Source organism: Mangifera indica, chromosome 11, assembly GCF_011075055.1.
Source record: "Mangifera indica cultivar Alphonso chromosome 11, CATAS_Mindica_2.1, whole genome shotgun sequence".
Lineage (NCBI taxonomy): Eukaryota > Viridiplantae > Streptophyta > Magnoliopsida > Sapindales > Anacardiaceae > Mangifera > Mangifera indica.
Genome location: NC_058147.1, coordinates 13015754 through 13025077, shown reverse-complemented (window position 1 = coordinate 13025077; position 9324 = coordinate 13015754). Strand labels below are relative to the sequence as shown.

The 9324-nt window shown below is 33.9% G+C and overlaps 1 pseudogene; it reads right to left on the bottom strand.

The window, feature by feature from the left end:
* Positions 1 to 1652: 1652 nt before the first annotated feature.
* LOC123228757 lies at positions 1653 to 5932 on the bottom strand (annotated as a pseudogene).
* Between the last annotated feature and the right edge of the window lie 3392 nt (positions 5933 to 9324).

Genomic DNA, 9324 nt, shown 5'->3' with positions numbered 1-9324 from the left:
CAGTTCTAAAATTGCAGAAAAAAAGAGAGAGAATCTCTTTGCATGGGTCCTCACTTGAAAGTTGAGGAAGAAGAGAGAAAAAGAGAGAATCTCTGCATGGGTCATTTCAAGAGGGGTATTTTGGAGAAGTAAATTGTTGTTATAGTATATTTGTTTAAGTTTTGAAACGAGTGACATATATGTATACACGGATTAAAATAAGGCTAAAAATTTCAATTTCCCTTTTTTTTTCCCCTCCTAGAAGACTAAATTTCAACTTATATATGTAGGTTTCGAAAGGCGATCAGGGTTAAGTAACTTAACGTATCTCAGTTTAGGCTACAACTTCTATAATAGCCAACCACAAGGATCTGTCAACTTTCAAGGTAATTAAGCTTACATCTCAATTATATTCAAGGTGACCAACTGCTGTAAGAAATGTTTCTTTTTTTTTCCTAATGAAATTGTTTGACTATTTTCAGATTTAAATAACTTGGAATTTCTGGATTTAAGTCTTAACATCCTCAATAATAACATCTTATCATCTGTTGCCATGCTGTCATCATTAAAACTCCTAAATTAGGAAGAAATATACTGAAAGGAGCCATTGATCTTCAAGGAAGAAATATACTGTTGCTAAGCTGTCAAAATGAGATTGACAAATTTGTGTTGTCCAATGGTAAGATCATATCAATATATTTCATCCGGAAATTATAATCATGAGTTTGTTTAATTACTAAACGAATTATATTTCATCAGGAAATTATTTTCTATTCTTCTTTTTTTCAATAAATTAGTTATGCGAGTATTGAATTAAGAGTTCATCTGATATTCATCTACAGAGTTAATGTTTTTTAAAACTAAATCAGTAATGTCAACTTTTCTGCTCTAGCAACTTTGTCATCCTTAAGACATCTATGTCAATCTGGTAATAGGTTAAGAGGAACAATTGATTTGCAAGGTAACTTCACTACTTCTCGTCTTTACATTCTGATAAATAAATTCATTGGATTTTTTTTATTTAAAAGGAATATATACTCCTGAGCCTGGGTCTTGTTTTAATGAGAGCCTTTTAGCGCCTGTCAAGGTTGTTCGAGACTCACCCTCCTTTTAGCGCACGGCTGGAAATGAGCCACGCGCATCAATTGCTTCACATGCGCTGTCACGCGCGCACAGTATTTGTACACGCACCAACGCGCTCAATGTGCGCCTGTCGGCCTTATCATGCGTGCATGAGTAACGCGCCCGTCGTTCAGGCGGATCAGAACTAGTCCAGCAGGATTTCGGGTTGATATCTGGGTTGGAATGACTAGTTGGATTTTTGACCGAGCCAATTTTAACTGTACTAAGCTAGGCAGGTTACCTTGTCTTCCTCGATCCGAGATTTTAAAAACCTACTCCCGATCTCCTTCATTCTGACGGTTCAAAGACAGGGATAGATTCGAGCCGAACTAAATCGAGCTCAAACTCAAATGAGCTCCAGCTCAGGTCGGTGAGTGTTCATGTGAGCCTAAGGCACAGCTCGAGCTCGATGAGCCTAGTGAAAAGATAGCTTGTACTTGAGCTCGTTAGCTCGCAAGTTGTTAACGAACTCAACTCGAATATGCTTAACAAGTCACACTACTCGTGAGCTCAGCTAGAATATGCTTAACGATCCGAGCCTAACGAGCTATTCACAAGCTTGACTCGAATATGCTGAACGAGCCGAGACAAAGGAGTTGTTCAGATAAAGCATATATATGTTTAACGACCCAAACGGAGAAAAAAGTCAAAAATATCAATCCCATGATAAGTTGAAACGGGAGGTGGAAATTAGCACTGAATCTTCGCCTTCCAATAGATACAACATGCAACAGGTGCAGTTGAAAAGGCATATCACATTTTTTCCAATGAATGAGTTTTGGCAATATGCAACAGTTGCATATCACAATATGCAACTGTGAAAAAGTATATCACAGTTGAAAAAAAGTTTAGAAATGTTGCACAATATGCAAGCTATTGGCAATCACTTACAAATATTTGTTCCAATGAATGAGTTCTATTCTGCCTGAACAGTAACAGTAGCACCTTTGTAACTTTCATGAACCAGCATTTTTTCCTAAAATTGGTATGCTTTTAGATATGAATCTGATACAACTACAAATGCATACAACTATATGAAGAATCTAGGTACTTACCTTCATCACAAACAATATTAGAAAGATCACCAGCCATAATATACTGTAGACCTGTGGTCAAGTAAAACACCAGCGCAAAATGTTGGTTATGGTATTTATATTTGTAAGATAAGGGGTAACTGAAAGAAGAAATAAACCAAACAATTTGGCATTAAGAATATACCGGGAAACTTCTTGTGTGCTTCGTAATTTTCAGATGATATACAAGCCCATACCGACAGATAAAGAATCTTAGAGATAACAGTATCTCGGCAACAATTCCGCACAATCCAGAATGACGAAGATGCTCTTGTTCTTCCTCCCACCATGATTCCCAACTCTTTTCTGGAGGCACACCAATACCTCCTTGGTTGCTTATCCACTTATTCCAATGAGTCCAATCATTAACAATTTTTTACCACTCAAAACCAAAAGGATTGAATAAGAATGGAGCGAAAAGTCAGGTGCCTACCGTAAACCACATAAAAATTGTGATCAAGATGTAAGCGACAGCAGCTCTATAAGATTGACCAAATATTTGGCACACGACAAGCAAGATCATCATCTCAATACCCTTGACAAAGTGACTACGTGAACAAAGCCTGTAATTGTCGGCAAATTTGGCATGGAAGACCACAAACCCACGACCTGTAGGCCTATATTTTGCACCTCCATGAAGTAATGTCCTTCCGTAATAGTGAGCCTTTGTTCCAAGAGAGAATGTGAAAAAGACTAATGCAAATCGCAATTGCATCAGAATAAATTCACTTAGTGCAGTCTGGAAGCCACAAAACAGAAAAGAAGTATATAAATGTTAGGTCAACAATATGAAATACGAAAAATAAACAGTTGCAAGAGAAAGTCCCTCCAATGCATATGGAAGTAAATGCTTCAATACAGATTCAGATGTCCGTACCCATGATCTAACCTAGTTGTAGAAAAAAGATTTCTCTATTGATAAAAGCCATTGCCAATTTGTGACATGGCTGTACACAGATAAATTTGAGCTTACCTCATCCAAACTTTGAATTGGATATGGAGAATCAATAGACTTTGGTTCAGCCTCCACCAAAACTGAGTAATAGATCTTCTGGTTGATCTTTTTTGATCTGTCTTCACTGGGTTTTTCAACCTCATCAATGTATGCTACACGAAGTGAGGGATACCTGTCAAGAATAATAAATCAATCAGTTAAATTAACTTAAATATTGATTCCAAAATAAATTAATCTCAGACATGTTATGATGAGCCCCATGGTCTGCTAATTCAAAATGTCCTGATCAGTACAAATTAACTACAATTAGCGATTCAACAAGAAATTAAATGCACACATACTTTGTCATCAGCCTCAGAATGTCCTGTACAGGATGATCACCACATCGCTTGTGAATACCGTATTGTTGGCATGAAACAAGATATGTGAATTTCATATCAGGAACAGCTTGACACTGTGTCACCAATGATCTTTCCCCTTGTTATCATCCATATTTAATTCAAATGCCTTATAGCCTTCCATCAAATCTACAAGGTACAATATCCAGACCCAGTAATGCAAGAATCAACCACATGATAATATACAATTATTTTATAGAGAAAGAGCATCTGTAGGTAAACAAATATGCACAGAATCAAGCATTACGGATGAGCAGCAAATAATCAAATGCACTGCTATTTCTATCATGCAATATTTACCTTCATGTTGGGCCATATCAAGAAATGCCTGCAGTTCCAAAACTTTCCGGTAGTACATGATACCTCTCACTTTAATTCATAACAAAGTATCAGTCAATTGATGTAAGACAGGGGACAATAATGTAGAGAATTATAACCTAGTGTAATACAGATCCACACTAACAGACCCACAACCCACAGAGAGGCTTATTAAATACCAGTTCTAGTTAAAGTTTGGCCTCTATATGATGCCCAGAGGCAGAGCTCTTCTTCTAGTTCATAAGATCCTTTTAAGTTCTTCACAAAGGCATCTCACTCGCTCAAGAAAGTTGTTCCATTCATCTATAACCAAAAAGCGATTAGAACAATGGGAGAAATTTTCTAAGGAAACCAATGTTGTAAAAAATAATAGGAGCAAAGTATAAACATGGAAAAATCTTTTGCAAATAAGAGAGGATTGAAACACTATCTTCATTTGGTGATTCTAACTCTTTCAAAGAGAAGAGGACCTCCTCTGTGTGGTATGGAGTTAAAACACTAGAAGAAAAGTGATGCTTGAGAAAAGCATGAACTAATAAATTCAACTGCAGCACATAACTAACTAGTGAAGATCTTTTCAGCTTATAATCAAGCTATTCAATGGATTTTTTCTCAATAAAATTTTGGTATTAACTATCTATTGAACTTGTCAAATCTTGCAGAGTGAGATAGTCAAAGGACGGAAATCAATTAATTACCTCGACACTTCTTGTGTAAAGTCCACCAGCAAACTTCTCTAGCTCACTCTTCTTGCCAATGACAACTTTTGCAACCCCCAATAGTTGTAAAGTCTATTGTATATGGCTTTCCAATGACAACTTTTGCAACCCAAAAAGCTCTAATGGATTGATCAAAAAACATCAACTAGATGGCATTTAAGGAAAACCTAATCAGATTCTATTAAGAAGAAAAAACAAAGTCAAATACACCCTCAAAGTTACTCAACTATTAAACATTATAAAGACAACAATAATTAAGAATCAAATGCTGTTAAATATTATGTTACCTTATATCTTTATTTTTCTGGCAAGATAAGCTCAGTAGTCTCATTTTCATCTTCCATCTTCATGAAATTAAAAATAAATGAAAGTTATTAATCATATTTCCAACAATTAAATGAAAAATTAATTTAAAGAGCATGCAGTTGTGGTAAGTAATTGACTACCTCATCTTGTTTCTTAATATTATAACGTATTCTCATCCAATCTGCTCCACACATAAGCATATTGACTGTTTTTGGCTATAGGGATGATCTGTTCATGTTAATCACTCTACTACCCACACTAAATGTGCTCTCGGAGGCCACTATTGTAATAGGATTCGCTAAGATATAGACTGCCATTTGTGAAAGTACTTTATACTTATATTGATTGTCCCTCCACCAGTGAAGTACATTAAAGTCGCTTGAGTTACATCATCAGGTATCTCAACACTATGTTCTTCAAGATACATTTCTAACTCAGACTTCATGGTTTCTTCTGAGTATGTTTTCTTTTTATGATCCTTCAAACACAGTCAACTACATCCAAGACCATAATTTATACTCTTAGAATATCGAGAGCTTGATGATTTACCTCTAAATTAAATATTAGAATTTATGATATGTTAAAAAGTTTCAATTAATGACAATGATCTAATGTACCTAATGTACTTGATGGTGCTTGTTAAGTCTTTGGCTGATTTTATGGATGTGCAAATGTAGTAGATGGATTTCCTGATGATAACATGTCAATGTATTCATTTTATATTTTTTTTAACATTCTTTTGATGTTTTCTATCTCTACAGGGGCATTTTCTTCACTAGATAAAATAGGAAATGCCAAAGTAATCATAAGAAACTTTATCCTGAAATCATCGCAAGCCAAACGAATCAGTTAGAAACATTTTCTTTATATACATATATATTACAATAAACACAATCAATTATAACTTCATTACCGTGGATCCATGATGCTAGCAATCACCATAAGAAAAGTCACCTTCTCCCAATATTTGTTAAATTTTTCTGACATTGCTTGCACCATCATTGATATAACATAATCTTCATCAAATTCTCGCTTTTTAAGGATCTCTTTTATCTTAAACATTTCCTGAAAATACTTATTTGCAGTTGTATACTACGACCCAGAAATTAATTTTGTTATGCCATCAAATATTTTTAAAAAATCACAGACAACCTCTAATCTCTCCCACTCTTCCCTTGTCGGGCTATACATATAGCTTGACTCAACAAACATAAAATGAAGAAAAACCTTTTTGAACTACAATGTTGCCATTAGCATTTTGTATGTACTATTCTATCATGTAGCACAATCCAAAACTAGCTTCCTCTCTTTTATTCCACACTATATAGCAATTTTTGCAAAATTTTTTGTCTTGCCTCACTAGCTTTTATAAACTTCACACTCTCCTATGATGGGTTTAATTACAGCCAGTCCATCCTAAACTAACAAATTTACAATATAGGCAGTGCACCTAACATGAAAAAGTTTTACATCACACAACAAAAGTCTCTTCATTTGAAAATCTTCCTTCAATCTTTTAATGCAACTATCATTTGCAGTAGCATTGTCTACTATGATAGTTTCCGAATGAATATTAATGAAATTAGATGTAATAAAATTATATGTGTATTCCTAAAAACAATTTGCAAAGTTTATTTTACCTTATTTTTAATCCCCCAACCTTTTAAACAGTAAAAAATTGTTGTTGCAATGTCTATTCCTCTCTTAGGCACGGTTAGGTACACAAAATTTATAATTCGTTTATTTAAGGACCACGATCGGTCCACCCAATATGCCATGATTATCATATACTTAATATTTTGATGATCTGACTTCCAAAGATCAATAGTAATACTAATTCTTCTGGTCTCTTTAAAAGTCTTCTTTAACTTCATACGCTCTACTTGATAAACCCTAATGCAATCAGCTTTTACTTGTTTCCTTCCAACTTTTTCATAAAGAGGTTGTACAATGTGGCAAAAATTAATGAAGTCAGGATGCTCAACTATATTAAATGACAATTCATATATCATAACCAGGTGAGCCAAGGCCTCTCGAGCCTAAAACACCAACACCATAATCATTGCATTAATGAATACAATTAATTTCATAACAGTTTCACAGTAACAATAAACGTTCTCAATTGAACTCAAACTAACCTTGGGATGCTCATAATTCATCTTTGTTTTCACCACAATTGGAGTAGGTAACCCTAAGTTTGAACACTCAAAGCCCAAGATAGTTTGTCCCCCTACCACCCCGGAGTAAATCCTTCCCTATTGTTTTCTTCTTATCAACACATTGACTTATATGTCGTGTCAAATAGGAAGTAGCCTTGGTTTTTTGTAATTTCAAATTTTTCTTACAATACTTGCATATCGCATATGCAATATCTCCAATATAACAAGCATATCTTCTAGAAAACACTCCTAAATAGCTGATGTTTTTCTCTTCTTATTAGATGGAATAACAAAAGGTGGTGCTTCTATTTGTCTTTCAGTACTTTCAATTGCTTCATCTTTTTTAGCTAAAGATGAGACATAAAAATCTTCTATTGCAGCCAAATCAATATCCACATCATCAATTTCAACCGTTTTAGTAGGTATAGGTGCTTCAATTTACACTGATTTTCTCTTAATATATGTACGTGTAGAAGGAACCATCGTGCTAGCTTTAGATGCTTACAATGAAGCCTAACTTGCTCTGGATGGTTTTACTCTTCTTGATGTGAGATTCTACATCACAATCAAAATTAGACAGTTAGTTGTAAATGTAATTAAAATAAATAAAATATATATAGAATATAAAAATTATAATAATGAAGGATAAATAGTAAAAGCATAACTTAGACAGTTAAATGAGTTGTACTAGCATTCTTATAAAAACTTGATTTGAAAGTTAGTAGTGTTGCATTACTTTTGTTTATTTTTTCTTCTAATTGTTATCTTTATTCAATTCAAAGGTATTGTCACAAGGAGGCATTAGTGTTGCAACTTGATAAGACAGAGTAAGGAGCTGAGTTTCTTCATGCACCAAATAAGAGGTTTACTGATTTTGGTATGTTATTTTTCTAGAATATGGTGAAGGCATCATACATGTGCTATTATGATTGAAGTGCACAAGTTTGAATTGGTTGAGATTTTTTATTTAGTGTTCTATCTTTTACCATTTTTATGCAATGGAAATTATCGATTACTTCGGTTTCATGATACAAGAAGTTATATTCTAAGTAGCTCAATATATTTATGATCATTTGAATTTTGCAATTTTTTTTCTTTGTTATGTTCTTTTGTATTAATATACATGGAATAATCATGTATATTCTCTTCACTACAAAGAACCATTTATTTTCATTAAAAACAATATGCATTTCATTTTTTTTATGTAGCTGCTCTTCATAAAGAAGTTACAAGATGAAATAGATCAAATAACTAGAAAGACTAAACGTATCTCCAACAAAAAAAGATTGAAACAAACCAATTTTAAAATTCCAAGGCATAAAATGACATCCACAATAGCAAGCCAACAACACAAAAAAGTAAGTATGATAAAACCCCCAATTCAAAAACCCTAATTCCAAAGTTAGGGTTCAATAAATTTAAGCCAAAAATTAACAAATTAGAAGTAAACAAATGGAAAAACATAAACCTAAAATGTCCTTGTGTCATCGTCATCAAATTCCCGCTCACTGGACAAATAGAAGACATAAGTGTTCCAATACCGAAATCTTCTATTAGCATGTGACTACACTTGAACTAACGAACTATTCCACTATGAGAAAATTTTGGTTGACAGAGAAAAGAGGCCAATACTGAAGATTGAGTGCACAACTATAGTCTGGAACTGAAACTAGATACTTGGAGAGAGACGCTACTAAAATAAGTGAAGAAAGCCACAAAATTTCATTTTCTTTTCATTTAATAAAAAATGACATCGTTTGAGTGTGAGAAAAACACAGCTCGCGAGCTACTCAACTTAAAGCTCAGGCTTGGGCTCGAGCTCGATTTTCCTGGCATATGAAGCTCAAGCTTGTTAATTCCTAGCTTATGCTCGAATAGGCTCGATTTGAATCCATTCCTACATGCATTTATTCACTTATTATTGTAATCGTTATAAAGGAAATTTTTAAAGTGACACAGTCCTTTAGGTATATATTTCAGGTAGGGTATGTATTTAAAAAGGGGTGTTACAATGATGAATTTATATTTGATGTACATGTTAGGGTTGGTGCCCTAGAGCCAATCTCTATAATGATACAACTTCATTAATAAAAGTCATATTTGTAATTTTTAATGACAATTTAGAGTTCGTAAAGCATATTAATATATATTTGGGCAAATACCTTAAGAATAGTTTAACCATGATGAAGAGATTAGTGTTGGACACTTGATTGTGAGAATCTTATGTGCACATTAGGTGGTTGTTCTTAAAACATTTGTAACTCGGATATTACCATGACTAAGGGTACGTGTAAT